Below are 16,306 nucleotides of genomic sequence, written 5' to 3' on the forward strand. Positions count from 1 at the left end.
TTTTCAAATGGATAATTTCCCAGCGCCCCCCCCCCATTCCCCCCCCCCCCCCCATTCATTCCAGCATTGACAGGGTCTAGGATTGATATTCCTTATAGGGGGCAAAAAGGAAAGCATATATGGCATCAATTTTTTAATATGTGTTGAATTCACACATTTACATATTGTAAAGGACACGGGCAGATCTGTGAGCTAATTTAATCGCATTCTATTGAAATAAATCCAGGGATGGGAATGTCACATGGGGCCCTTCATGAAAATATTTGCATAGACCCATATAAATATGATGAAATTAGATTATTAGTAGGCAAAGAAGAGTGATGGTGGGAGCTGCGGGGGGGGCACTGCGGGAGCTACACCAGTATAAAATATTGTGTTGTCATTTAACAAAGCGCAGGATTCAATGTGCAGGAGTTGACACGGGCTGGTATTAAAGCACACATACTGTGCTGGCTACTGCACAGCATATCCATTATAAGTGATACAATGGGAATAAAAGTGGAGCAGTATGTGTTTTGAGGGCAAACATTATCACCACTCTCCACGGAGTGAGAATAAAGAAACTCCAGAGTTCGTCCAAAGGGAGCGTACAGTACGGTACGGTAGAAGGAGGAGGGAAGTACAGACATTGTCTTCCGTGAATCCGTACAAAGCAGAAACAACACTGTGGGCTTCTCCAATACACTGTCTCTCTTTTTGTTTTTTCTATCCACATCCATCCCTTGTGGGTTGCATAACTAATGACGGCTTGATTACCAGGCTGTCTGTGCGCTAAACGATTAACAAATAATGAGAAAAGCAATCAGTCCAGAGAGTGTACATCCTTCACCTGTAAAATACAGACACGCCTGGTGTGACAGTCACCCAGAGGTAATCTACAGGCTGTTGCTCCTTTCACTGGGATCCCAATCAATTTAATGAGCCTCCACGAGGTGCCGTACAATCAATGGGAGATCATTGCACATTCTTCTCAGCACATTATGTTTGGCGAGGATGGGAGAGTCTAAATTTATACTGGAATTCCACTGGGATGTCTCTGAAGAACCGGTGACTGTATATGTACCATAACGCTAGCCTTTTTTCTTCCTAAAGCCCTTTAGCCGGGGGTCAGGGAGAAGAAAGGAGGAGCGCAGTTGCACTCTGAGAGCTCTGACCCATATCTGTATCACAGAACTGTCACAGGTGGGAAAATGAATGGCTGACCTTGACTGAAACTCCTACTCATGTCTTGTCTTGGGGATAGTCCTAGAAAGTGTTGGCATACAGCCTGAGCAAGGAGGTGGAAGGGGAGTCGGCTCCTGCCGCCGAAAGACGGTCGCAATTCCATTCCCACTCTCGGTGCGTTGGATGTTTATCCCACAGCAATTAGAGTGTCTGAGGCTGGCTCTTTTCCGCACATGGAGCCGAGCCAGTTAATCAAGTAATCAGCGTTCTCAGCTGAAGTAAATATACACATTTCTATGTGTGTGTAATGACAAAAATAAAGTCAATTAAACAGTCCGCTGCACGGAGGTAACAGATGCAGCTCTCCGTGGCTGTGCCATCACATCAGCAGTGGTCTGGTGTTAGTCCATATTCCAAATGACCCTGATTATAAAATGTTTACCATCATGAGGAGGAGACCATTCAGTTTATAGCCATTTTAATTTCATACATGCAGAGTCATTCCAGGGAATGTTACAGCCAAAACACTGCAGCATATTGAGGCAATCCTCTGACGTCATCGTTTCCGAATGTCATGAACAACTACGTGAAAATGCAAACAGGAAAAATACTCTTGAAGCTCAGTTTATCTTCTTAGAAAAACCTCCGTCTTGTTGCTGAGTTGGACAAGAAAAGACGTGGATTTTATCCTGCTTAATACAGACAGGGTGCCTGAGGGTCAGACGGGCAACTTTAGAATATCAATTAGTACCAGCTATTTCTATTAAATTCTGCTTCAGGCCTTTATTTAACTGCACTGGAGATAAAAAGAAAGTAGTAGGGTTTATTAGCTTGAAAGGAAGCTGAAGATGTCAATGTAACAGGAAGGAAAATAAAATATAGACAAACACACACACTTACAACACGTGTCAAACCCAAGGCCCGTGGGCAGAATGTGGTCCGCCAAGTCATTTTTCTATCTGAAACCAAAATTTAGAACGGCCGGCTTTAATCCTATGATTGAAATTAAAAAACATGCAGAAGAACTGGCTTGAAGGAAAGATGAAAAATATAAAGCCTTGTTTGTTTTACCGATGTCAAAGTCACGTACTACCAACAAAAAGTCCCAAAAAGACTCAACAACAAAGTTTGGGACGTTCTAAGAGAAAATCTCGTAACCCAATAGAGAGTGAAGACAGAGAAGCCTCACAGACTGCTGGTGTCAGTGAGATAAAGAGGCTTCTGTCCTGCTGGGCATGATCAGCACATGATGCAGTTCTGTTGGACAAGGTTATGCCTGGACAACTCAGAGTTAAACACAAGGACACACACCTGAAAAAATAAACCCTCTATTCCGCCAGCCGTTACTGATGTTTGGCTTTATGTACCACGAAGGCGGGAAAATGTGACAGGTACATTTGCCCCTTGTTATAAAAGAAGACAAAGAACATTTTTAATCCAAGCTGCTCTGAAATGGTGTTTTGTTCTTAACATATCGGGCCGTAAGAGCGAGAGACACGGGAGAGATCGTTGATAAATTTGCCGGCTAAAAATACTAAGTGACAGTCGACTCCACTTTGCAGTTATCTCCCCATCACACACTTAGTTTCACACATCAATCCTAGAGAGGCTTGGGTTCAGATCGGTTTCAACCCAGCGGTGGTTCAAATCATACACCACTTCTAACACATCCAGCAGTATCTCGGAGAAATAAACACACGGTCGTGATAACAGTGAGCCAGATACATCAGATACAAGACCAAGTATGGAGACAGGAGCGATCTACCCAGAGACTAAGAGACAGTATCTGAAGAGGCCAGTCATATGTCACATGTCCAAGGCACGGTGAACTGTTGTGGAACATTGTACTTGAAATAATAATTTAAAAAACACAGATTATTTCAAGTTACAAGCTAGAGTCAAACTTACTGAGGATGATGACATTTTTTTGTTCAGTGCTGTAGTAGCCCTGGTCAGCTGTGAGGTCATCATGTAAACATTAAATCACTTAAAGGAGTTCACTTCCTTGTTTTGTCTTTATTCACCATATTTAAGCAGAGAGAACCATTCATTTCCTTGTTTACATTCGATCGCCTTAAAATGCAAAATGCACATCTGCTTCAGGTGGAGTAGAAACATCTGCAGCGTCTGATGAGCAAATTTCTCACCCACAGTAAATACATACAAAATTCCCTAATTTTCTCATTTTAAAATTGTTAAATTACACGCAGTTAAGCTGTAATTTTATTTGCTTAAATTACACAGTATCGAAAACAGGGTATTTCTTTTTGTTTTTTTTTTACATCTGCCATCATTTGAACCCAAAACACTGAACTCCTGACACAGTATTATCAGGATTAAAGCACATCCACTGATTTGGTCTAATGCAGTGACGCTGGTTGGAGACCGGGGTTCAGGCTCTGAATATAGAGTCGGTGTAATTTCCATCAAATCCTTGAGATTTCTCACTCGCTCCTGTGAAAAATCACACTCAAAGGAGCTCCAGTAAGCAGAGGCTTAATTGGCTGTGACGTGACATGCATAACAGCAACTCTCTCATTAAACCGCACTACACACACGCGCAGACACACACACACACACAAACACCTTTTCTTTTATTATTTTTTTTACAAACACGTACAATTGCGTACCATTACGCAAAATTACTTACACATGTGCACACTTTGGGATCCAGCATCTGATGTGTGCATCTATGCAGCGAGAAAAGCAGTTAAGAGGCATCAGCAAATCATGCAAATAGGTTAACTCACACCTTTCACAGCCAGGGAGCATCGTGTGTGTGTGAAGTGGGTTAGAACAGAGCGGTAATGAGCGAGTCAACTTCTGTCATAAATCACATGGAACACGTAATGCGGGGGAAAACATGTTTGGCCCGAGAATATATTATCAAAGCCATTATCTCATCACTGTTGTGGCACATCAGGTTGTTCACACGTGGACAGGACACTTCACTAAGGAGACATTTCTATGGTGTTCACTTCAAGTCCCGCGTCCTTCATTAGTGAATGTGGCGGCTCCTCAAACTGTCTACAGCTTGATTACCACTGATTTATTGCACTTGCCTTTAATTATTCCCATTCAGACACAGTCATCCAGTTAGTGCTACTCAAGCTACGGAGGGAAAAAATAAAAAATAAAAACTTTAAATGACACCAGGAGTTAGAAATGACTTTGGACTTCCGTGTAATCCTGGTAGTAATTACATACTTTGCGGTGTCGTATGGATTTAAGACAATGGTAAGAAAGCTATTTACACGTTCATGGTTGACTCTAAGCTGATTAATGAGCATGGTGATCACTGGTGAAGACTAATTATTTTGGCCCGTTAGCTCCTTCGGCTCGTTAAACAAGCTCATGGAAACGCGTGTCCTCTGGTGTTGGTGTGTGTGTGTCCCATGAAAGGAGATTCATTTAACATATTTAATCCATTAGTAAATGAATTGGGAGGTCCATATTTAGAGGAGCGCTTGATTTTATTTGACTTTGCACAGAGTGTTACACAGAGCTAACACCTTGGAAACAAGCCTCGTGGAAACACTTGGTAAATAATACAGGAGGGAGAAGAGAGGCTGCTAATGGAAGTGCACTCTTCAGTTTAATATTAGTATTAATATAATTAATAATAATAATAATTAATGATGAAGATGGAACTTAGACTGGGTTGTTGTAACAGTTGACGAAAAGATGTGTGTCTTCCCTCAAACCCAATGACTTAAAACTGAAGGTCAAGTAGAACAGAAAAGGTCATTGAAAAAGAGCCTGTTTTATACATTTGCATTTTCAAAATAACTGGTGTCTTTAAAAAGACGAGATGCAGAATTTTTTTTTATATTTGTTTCGAGCTGCCACCAAGGAACATCAATGACAACACTAGGCTTCATTTTGCATAAAAATATCTGTGTGTGCGGTCCAGGACGAGGCTTGAAAATGTCATGACAATCTTGAAAAAAGATTAAAGAAAAAGAATGGACAGAAACTGATCCACAAACTGCAATTAAGAAAATGTCTTTTTGAGGAACAAATTCAAGGTAAAAAAATGACAGATTCTTGGTTTTTCTCTCTCACACACACACTGTAGTGAATGATTACAGACAAACAGTTCCAGTGGACTTCTCCTTAGGCACCCGAACAGCAGAAAGTTTTGGTGCTCAGTCAGCACCGTGTGCCGAGGATCAGCTTTGAACCATCGATCAAACCACTTGGCCACAGGCGGTGGAAAAAAAAGGAGGACTAACTTTTCTGCACTTTGTGTCTGTGTACAGTATACGCCTCATGAAAGGTGAACCACCGGGGCAGCTGGGTAAAACACACACGGCAAAAGTAGGAGCAGAGTTCACCTTGACACATAGTAACTAACACAAGTGTTGTTTCCTGGTACAGGGCGGTGACCGTGTATCACTCGGTCCCACAACAAACACTCCCCGCCTTCCACACCGCTCTCACCCGAGATTCCCATGTCGTTCCGACACATGAATCCAGGGGAATGCAGCGGCGTCTGGGAGACAGCTCAGAATTAGCCCAGCGTCTTTGACCAGGTCCGTGCTTGGCATTTCAACATTACAAAGGTGAAACCGTACACCGTTACTGGGAATAGCCACTTCACTTAACTGCACCAGCAACACGATCCCCCGCTCACTTTCACTAGGGTCAAAGGTCACACTCTCACCTTCTGGCTCACTTACTTTCACCCTCACACACACAGCCACTCACTCACTCACTCACACCCTGAGGGACACAAACTGTACACAACTCAGTTAGGTTACATGGCTCGGTCTGGTGTGTAAACTCTCAGAATAACCACTGACTCTTAAATGCCTCAGCTGCTCTCCAGTGAAAATAGTCTGAAGGAGTCTCTCAAGAAATCAGTTAGTCAGATGTGGGGTGCTGAGAGGTGAGGGGACGCCATGGTGTAGGAGGAGGTCGAGGGAAATCACAGAGTGTAGAGTCCATCGTGACTTGAGACGCAGCAGCGCAAAATAATTATTATACATAAGAATTCGTCTTTTTTCTGTCAAATTAATTTTAACAGGTGGTTCTTCATGATCTGAAACGACAAACAGCTCCAGTTTTTTTGCTGATAAAACGAAGATGATGATGATGTCATGTGGTTCCCATTGTTCCTACCATGTCACAGACAGATAGATGTTCTTTATGGGATCAATAAAGTACATCTATCTATCTATGACATGGTAGGAACAATGGAAACCACATGACTGAGTGAACTTAATCAATACCCAAACATAATATGTATATATTTAATATGTTCAGTTTATATGAGTAAATATATATTTTACATTATCAATGTCGGTGGACCACTTTCATTTCAACAGCGTCTCCAAAGACAGAACGGTGTGGACCAGCCCTGTCTTCAACCGTTCCGACTTAAATCACGACCTAAGATGGAAATCAAACAACAAGCAGAAAAGTAGACACAGGGGAAACAAGGAAGAGAAGAAACGTTCTGTCTGATGACAAGTCACTGGTGACAGAAAGACTCAGATGTGATGGGAGGAAATCAATAACCTGGACAAGTCGCCACAAGCTGTGGACCAGACTGAAGGCTGTTTAGCTGCATCTCAGTCTCACACACTCTCTCACACACACACACCTATCAGTGAAAAGGTGGGTTTTGGTCACAACCTGTTGAAGAACATGTGACGTTAGTCCAAAGAGGAGGACCAGCCTGTTGTTAGGTCAATTTGATTTAAAAAGGTAATTTATTAATAAACAATCTGTAATAACAGGACATGGGTCACGTGGTCTGCATTTTTCAACATTATTGGATGACAATTTAAATGTTTGTGGATGTTTACTTTTTTTACTATTATTATTTTATTTTTTTTAGTTGTGTTCAGCAGTAAAATTCCAGATCATTCCTACATTAAGGCTAGAAATAATAATAATACTCCTAACAACACTAGAGCTAAAGCACCATTTTTCCACAAACGGTTGTTCTTTGAAGTTCAGTTTCACCAATGGATTTTAATGATTTAATGTCAGGAGATAGTTGTGCTAAAGCAATAAGATTATTAATGAAGAGCAGCCTTTTGTTGGTTACAGACTCACATTATAATTAATTCATTAGTATATTTATACATATTTTCCTCAACTGAACAGAAAACCCAATAATATCATCCATTATCAGATTTTGTTTTATAAACTTTTTTTTTTCTTTTCTCAAAGGACTCTCTCTGCAGCCAGAACTAAAGAATCATATAAAACCCACTGGTGTACCATAAGTATAATCCATGGTGTTACAGCCCACAAATACACTTTCCACCGGAGACCGGAGTTAAAGGCAGAATTCACACATCATCTTGGAGACCAACTAGGGACCGGCTGCAAATAGACTTCAGCATCTGTTAGCTGTGGGACTTAAACCAAACACATACAAAGTGGTGACAACTTACAGCTTAAAGTGCAACCTTCTAATTCAACCACTGGGTATTAGAGAAAGAAGAGTGTATATAATTCAATAAAACTCTAAGAATATCTGATCCAACGCCCGCAGCTGCCGACCGACCGACCGACCGAGCGCTGCCCACAGGACGTCCATCTCTGTTGTTTGTAGCTACAGTATCTTAATGATTTGGAATTTACTGTAACTGTTACAGTGTGAATGAGTGGAGGACGAGTGTGATATTGATGAGGTCTGTCAAACTGTTGAGTTGAACACAATAGAAGAAGAGAAGAATCGTCCTCTGTTTGTCCAAAGGATGTGTTCAGGCGCCTGTGTCTGTGGTGGAAGTGGAGGAGGTGTAAACTTCTCTGCCTCTGAGTAAACAAAAGAATTTGGATTTGGATTTTTCTGTTAGCTCTTGGATAAACAACAGACACAGTGAGTGCAGCCAGTTAGCGATGCTGTTGCAACAAAGTGAGAAAGGTTAATACCAAGCATTTAGGCAACAAAAGGACAAGCAGGCCAAGCCAGGCAGAAGAAACGCCCGGAGCTACTGAGATGGATGTGAGCGTGTGCACGTCTACATGGGGAATGTGTGTATTTGTGTGTGAGATATGACTCGAACTATGGTTGTCCTGAACCTCAACGAATGGACTGAGAGAAGCCTGTGATGCTGCATACGTTAACCCACAGCTGCTCCTGTTATACATTAGTTACTGCAACTAATTCAATTGGTTATAGAGGAGAAAGGTGCCTGAGCTGAAAACAAACACAATCAGAGTTTCTCTGCTTCATCATAGCTGAACATTCATGTCATCGTCAGAAAAAAAAACAAACAGAGCATGTAACTCTGCAGACAAACCAAAAAAAAAACATGTTAAAATTCTGAAGTTTAACATTCTGTGTCAGACCTGACAGGTTTTTTTACATGACACAGGCCATCTGTGGGTGGCATCAGGAAATCACTGCTCATATGCCGTCCGTCCGTGTGTCCGTTACTCTGTGTGACACAAATGGTGCAGGGGAGTAACAGTGACGGTAACACTGTCTCTCACTCTCTCTCTCTTTGTCTCTCTGTCTCTGGCCTCATGTTGGGAAAAAACACACTTTAAACACCATCTGCAAAAACTTAGTATGTTTTCTAAAGAACCAAGAAGTAAGCTAAGCTAAAATATAATAAACTAAAGTGTCAAATTTGTCAGATCTGGATATCATTCAGGAAAAGTTTGATGTTTAAATGCTAAAAATGTCCCAGCGGTGGATTAGTCATGGTTAATCAACAATGTCATTGATGTGTGAAAAATCCAATTGATCAATTTTTATTATGGAACATATTGTGAAATATTTGCAAGAGTGGAATCAACAACACACATTTGACAACACTGTCAAATTCCTCAACAGTTTGTTGAGTTTTTCTTTTTTTGAGTTATTTTTGCTCATGAGATTACGTCGATCGAATCCAAGTTTCTGAAGCTGGATTGATGCCAGACCTGGAGGAGATATTTTCATCTCAAGGTGATTTGTGAAACAAAAACTCTATTTATCTGCCCTGTCTACGACATAAAAACCTGTTGGGAAATTAAACAAAAAAAAAATCACCTCCACCTGATAGGATACCACCTTAAACCCTACTCTCCTTCAGAATAGCTGACAACAGTGAAAGAAGAACACGACACAGTTCAGACTCCAGCAGCAGCATCCACACATCGCTATGCTGAATATGAAAAAATTGATATCAGAGTAGGAACTCCATGTATTCCTGCTCTGCCTGCTGTGCTCCTCTCACAGCTCTCCACAAGGCCAGCATCGTCACTGTTGAGGGCTGATGAATGGCTTCTCCAGCCTCGCCTCCTTAACTTGAAAAACATAAAATGATGGCGGTATTGAACCTTCTCCACCGAGCCTGCTGGGTCAATCTCATACCGCTGCATCCTCTAGTCCTGCTTCATTTCACTCAGGAGGTGATAAATATGAGGTCGAAATGACTTCATCTGTGCTGAATGAAACAAGGTAACATGCAGTAATGTGTAGTTCGACTGTGCCAACCGACAGTGACAAGAATAGCCGTGCGTTTCCTCCTCCAATGCACAAGGGGTCATTAAACTTTAGCTGACGATTAATTAAATGGATTTTGATTTTCTGTCTATTGCACCTCGCATGAAATAAGACTGGGTGCAGCCCGGGTTAAATGAGTCAACTCCCTGATATGCTGCTATAATAACCTTCTGCTCCCACTTAGATGAGATCATTACATTTAAAGGCTGATTAATAAGGACTGCGCTATTGTTACTCTCTCATGGAAAACCTGCTACTAACCTGCTAGTGAGTATTTCACAGACAGTTTTCTCACTGTAACGGCTGAAACACTGAACAAATGCACTCTAGGAGTTCATGTGATTAAAAAAGATACAAATGCGATGTATGTAAAGTTGATATGGTCGGGCGACCACTCTCCTCAGTGTAGTCAAAGAATGCTGTACTTTATGGCAGCACTTATTCAAGAGAATTCTCAATATAAAAATGCAATGCAAATTTGTATTTTACTAAAAATAGTAATTTCTTCGATTCTTGCAAATAAAGGTGTGAAAAATCAGTTACAATAGGAACCAAATCTGGACTGCAGGCAGGCTAATCTAGAAAAATAATCCCACATACTGTATATCCACTAATGTGTTAGTAAACTAGACATTTACTATCTTATTATTGCATCATTAGGACGTGTACTAATTTATCTGGAAATGCATGCTTGTAGTATAAAACTGTTCATTAACAGCTTTTTAATTAGAAATGAATTGTTAATTCATTAATTACACAACTCTTAATTAAACATCTCCATAAAATGTCAGGTTATAACCATTCGCCCTTCCCTGGAGATATTTTCACAGTCTACAGAAAAAGAGCTGCTTCTTCAGTCCTGTCACTATTTAAGTTTGAGTTCAGATAAAATAAAGGAAACACAAACGTAACATGGAGGGATGAAGTGAACGTGACAGGTACAGGTCTATAATCAAACTCTCAGCCTGTCGTCCAAACATTGATCTCTGTTCTTAAGATTAAAAACAGGATCACAGTCTTTGATCACCATCAAAGCCAATCACAGACGGTGTTAACAACTGGTTTGTTCGATCAAAATGAAGAAGGAAAGTGATGAAAATTCTTCAGTAGAAAACGGAACCTTATTTCACCCATCAGACCCTGGGTGACCCCTTCAATGTGTTGTTTTGACGGCAGATTGTTTGACAGCCCCTACTGGTCAAAGAGCATACTGTTGGTGACGCCCTCTGTCACTTGGCACTCATGTGGTACAAACTCATAGTCACGCAAAGACTCCAGACCTCGAGGCCGGAAGTCGTGCCATGAACCTCCGGCGATAAACGTCACGGAAAGTTCCAGGCAGAATGTTCAAGTATTTTCTGTTTTTTTGTGTGATGCCGTTTCTATTCATCCAAATTTTCACTTGGAAATGACTCTCTCTGTGGTATCGGGAACCATCCTGTGTGTGGAGAGAATGCTGTGTCTCAACAAGACGGAGGATAATAGAGTTGACTTCAAAGATTTCCCTCCCACTGCGATGGCTGAGGAGATAGATCACACAATCTCCCTCCATCTCCCTGCAGCCTCTGTGTTCTCAACCTTTTGGCCTTTCCTTCATCCCTCTTTTCTTTTCCCGGTCTCTCTCCTCCTACTTCCACCTCTCCAGGACTTGGTGGGAGGCTGGAGTGTCACCTTGCTCTGTGCCCAGTGGCCTGTGGCTAGATGGTGATTTATGGCTTTGGAGAGCCAGGGTTTGGGAGATGAGGTTGGTGGATGGCTGGGTTTAAAATCACTTGTGGCGGTTTTGGAATGATGAATGAACGTATTCAGTACACGCCAATCAAAGTTATCTTCCTGCAGCATACAGCAGCTTTTAATGGCTCTGGGAATGTCCCCTTTTATTTTAATGATCTATCCACCACCCACACACACACACACACACTGTTACACTCTGCTGTGTTAGGATGAAGATAAAGGTGAGCAGCTGAGTGTTCATAAAACAAACACCATCAGTGTTTGTTTTCCTAAGATGGATAGTGTTTGTTCTTTAAAGGTAATCCATAACTTCACAGTACGAAACAGTGTTAAGACAAATTTGAACACTTCTTTCCCACAACAATTATCTTTTGAAAAATACGGCTGGTCTTGGAAATATTTGCTAGTGACAAAATAGGTCTGTTGGATCCTGACTGTAAGAATGGATTAGTTTGAATAATGTTAACAAGGGATGTATGATATTAACTTTTTGCCGATATCCGATATGGCGATATCGTCCAAACATTTAAATTTTATGATTCCGATATCAACCAATACCGATATATGTTGCCGTTTGGGTTAAAGGCATTTGTCACGTCATCTGGTACGAAACCCAGGCACTGCGTCATCGCACCAGAATCGTACCAATATTACATAATTATGCTAATAGCCTTAATGTTAACCAAGGTTTCACTGTCAACTAAAACACTGATATTATACCAGGGTCTCAGAGGCGAGCCTGGACAGTCATGTCTTATCCCTGCTACACATGAGAAATTACTTCATAATTACTCATTTAAATGCATGTTTTTGCCGATATCATAAGGGAGTCGGTGGGTTCTTGTTTAGTATGTTAATATAATTCATTCTGTAGTTCACTTTGTATGAATAAAATCATAAAACGGAGGAGACCCCTGTGATGTGTGACTCTCAGCTGCTCCCTCTGCCACAGTGGAGAACACGGTGCAGCATACAAAACAGTACAACGTGTCTCCAGGACATTCACAGTGATCGAGGAAAGGTGTTCAATTTTAGCTAACATGTTAATGTAATCCAAAACCAAAAGAGAACATCTGAATGGATGTGATAATCTTTAAAGTGAATTATGTTTTTTTTTTAAAAAGGTGAATTCACAAACCCTTATCCAAACATGTTTGTACGTCTGCTGAAATGAGAAATATGACCTACATAGACCTACGGTGTTTAATTCTACACAGATAAACATTTTCACACATATGAAAACCAATATTAGAAATAGACTGTGTTTCCAGAATAAACTTTGTCTCAAATTTTGCTCCATTTTGAAACATTAGTCTGTGATGAGCAGTGATGTTTGTTCTGAGCCTGTTTGAAATTCTCTATCATGGCGGTTGCAGTTGCCTCACACAAGTTGTGGGTTAAATTCCAGTCCACTCCCAGGTTGATGGCAAAACCTGGTGCTATGACTGAAGGCCATTTGACCACACACATTGACCTTCTAACGATACGATTCCTGAACAACAAATACATTTTATGTGCATAAAAATAATATGTACCAACTTTTCTGGAAATGTAAGGGGTCATGAATCATTTCCAATTATCATTGTCCTTCTGTGGCGTGACACACTTTTTACACCTTATGTATTTGAACAACAACAACATGAGTGAGCATCATGTCATGGCCAAAACTGTGCGGCCAACTGGGACCAGTTGCCGGAACTGTATGCATACTGTATGAGTCAGACAACAGCAAATCACTCAGACAGATTGTGCTTTTCTCTCCATCTGAGTCCATTCATATGTCAGCGATAGCACCAACACATATTGTTCAATTCCCAGTGAACATACTGCACTGATTCACCACAAATTCAACCATAATTTTTTTTAACATGTACATAGACTATATTGAATGAGTCCCATTATTCATCCCAGAATGAAAAAAAAATCATTGTCTTTGCAACCAACACATTGCCACATACGCGTCATTAAGTACTGTATATGGTTCCTCTGGGGATCAAACCCAGGACCTTCTGTGTATAAGGCAAACATGATAACCGTTACACTATGGGACCACCAAAAAAAATAGAGGACTCAAGCTAAGAATCGAACCCAGGCCTCCACCATGGGCGAGACGAGAATTTTCCCACTGATCAACCAATGCATGCTATACATCCTGATGATGTCATACAAATTTATGGAGACTATTGGCACACAAATATGACAACATGCATTTGTGGTCTTTAGTATGTTCAAGCAATAGGTTGGAAGTTGAAATTCTGTCATATTTTGTCATAGTTGGTAGTACCACAAGTATTTTTCAATACTGTACAACTGCCCAGCACTTCCTGCACGTGGCAACAAAGGCACCAACACATTATAATAAATCAAACTGAGTGAAACGTCAGCTGGCTAACGAAATTCTCCTCTCAGTATAAAAAAACAAAATCCACCGCTCCAATTTCATCTTAATGAAAGAGAAACAGGAGGAAAAATGATGCTGCCGGCAACAACGTGGGGGGTAGAAGAAGAAAATCTAATCAAGTGTGTAGTCAGAGGTCCATGAGTTAACTGAGGCCTTGCTTTTTTGGTTTTGAAGTAAATATATTCAACAACATTAATTAAAGACCAAAAGAAACGCATCTTCACCTCGGATTTTTATGTTTCCTTTTCCTGTCCTGTTCACTCTTTGACTTCCCTGGAAAAGATCAAAGGACTTAGAGGTGACGTGAAGCAGGAGTGACGCTAACCAGCGACAGAAGAAAGAGACCGACACAGCGATATGCTGATGATGTGGTGATGAGCAGGACACAAGATGAAAGTGCATGTCAAGTAGAGGAGAAAACAGAGCAAAAGCAACAACCTGAATCAAAATATAAATATAAATATGTGTGTGTGTGTGTGTGTATCTGTAGTATAGTCTGTAGTTATACCAGGTAGAGAAGCAGACAGCACAGAACAGAGATTATTATTATTATTATTATTTAAAATATTATCAGTATTTCAAAGTCCAGACTGAAGAGACTTAATGACCTTCAGTGAAGTCCAACAATTTCAGTTCAGTTTTATTCAAATTAATGCTTTTATTAAGAATTCATTTCATGTACTTGAAAACAAAATGTATTAAAATAAAAGGTCTGTTTAAAGAAAGGATCACATGACTTGTTCAATGTCAGTGTGTTGTTCTGCAGTCTGCATGCAAATTAAACAGTCGTCCTCCAGGAGTAGAACTAAGAGACACAAAGCATTTTTTATGTTCAACTTTTCTACAGAATCACTCACACACAGCTCTGGCCAATGACTATAATCATTTCTCTGATTCTGGTTTTTAACTTTCTAATTATAATTTAATTATAACTTCCTGAAAATATGGACCTGGATCTGTATCGTGAACGTTTATGATCATGTGACCTCCTTCTTTCAGTCATTTAGACAAATGTTCTCACACTGTTCCGTTCTGAGAAGCTGCCTGGCTGTTTGTCAACACATGGATCAGTGGAGATGAGATGTTAAAACTGTGGTGACAGGCATTCATTTGGCTGCATAACTGTAGACAATGTCGCCACTTGTCACATGGCACCGGAGAACTCAACCGTCTCTAAGAAGAAAAACGTTTACAACAGACCAGCGTTCAGCACCGATGACACGTCCTAATGGGTGAATATCACTGGTCTACCAGTGGGATGACACTCCATGGTGGGCAGGTCACATGTCAAGTTCTGAATGCGTTGGATGAACTGCATTAACAAGGGCTTTTCAAAGTGTGAATTGCCTCTACCCTGGGTCAGAGCACCACAGGGGAGGTGCAAAATGGTAAAAAAGGAGCGAGGAATGCAGACCATAAGAAGAGAAAAAATATAAATGTAATAAAAGTGTGTAAAAAAAAAAGAAAACCGCACAAGCAATAAAGACAGAGAACCAAGATCATGTATTTAATCAGTGTCTTCCCTAGTGTCCAAACTGAGTAGTACACCTCACAGCTCAACACAACACAACTACACACCAACACACAGTCACTTAACACATGTATTTTCATTCGTGTACCTGCAGACGCTGAGTACTGTTACTGATACTACGTCTTTAGGTTCTGTGAGTTACAGCAGGGAAATGCCTGCAGCAAGTTTTATTTCCTTCTCATTATTTTCTTCATCCCAGTGGACAAAACAAATAAAACTGCTAACTCAAATAAAGATACAAAAAATTTAACTTCTTAAACCAATAACACGAAACAACATTTCATTTGGAAACACAGCTGTGCAGTAAACAAAGATTAAAACATTTATGATTTGGTGAGATTTAAATGTGTTTCTCTTTTTACTTTTTGTGTCGGAACACCACTGGGGGTGTGTGGACCAGCTGACCCACATGAGGAGGAGGGGGTCAACTTGTGACGCATACATTTGACGTCACACTGTGCGGGGAATATGACAATGTTCCAAAAACCAAGATGAGTATTTATTTCCATTTGTTCAACTCAAATAATAACATTTATAACTGCTTCTGTTTGTGTTGTGTGTTTATGCATGTAGTTTTCTAAAGGCCTTTTGATTTTTCTTTTTTTTTTTTGAGGGGATGTCAGAGAGGGAAACTTTTATGCCCCTGAAGGAGAAGCCCAGACTGTTAGACCCTTCAAAACCTCATTCGCCATCATTTTCAATGTGAAAAAACGTTATTACGAACATGAAATAAATGAAAAAAAATGACTTAATCTGCTCTGCTGAGAAGCCGTCTGCTCTCATAGATCTCTTCGTAAATCTGTTGAAAGTCAATGGTCAAAGCTGTTGGATGTTTAGCAGCTCTCTGATGAGGGAGAGCGTCGATTTGCATTGCTAACCCAAAAGGTATATCGAATGTCTTCAGGGCGTGGAACGACCATGAATCAGGAAAGTGGCACAAGACTGGCTCTATATATAGAAGGTAATCTGTCATCTTATTTTTGTCATCTGCCGTCCCCTCGCTTTGGCTTTGAGGAATGAG

The 16,306-nt window shown here is 40.6% G+C and overlaps 1 protein-coding gene and 1 non-coding gene across 2 annotated transcripts in view; both read right to left on the reverse strand.

Annotated features, from left to right (window-relative positions):
* Window positions 1–16,306, reverse strand: part of igsf11 (immunoglobulin superfamily member 11) — a 78,738-nt gene that overhangs the window by 28,607 nt on the left and 33,825 nt on the right. The window lies entirely within an intron of this gene.
* On the reverse strand, window positions 13,332–13,404 carry trnai-uau (transfer RNA isoleucine (anticodon UAU)). The gene has a single exon. It is a non-coding gene; the product is annotated as a tRNA-Ile (tRNA).

This window comes from Cynoglossus semilaevis, chromosome 4 (genome assembly GCF_000523025.1).
Source record: "Cynoglossus semilaevis isolate Cse_v1.0 chromosome 4, Cse_v1.0, whole genome shotgun sequence".
NCBI classification, from domain to species: Eukaryota; Metazoa; Chordata; class Actinopteri; order Pleuronectiformes; family Cynoglossidae; genus Cynoglossus; species Cynoglossus semilaevis.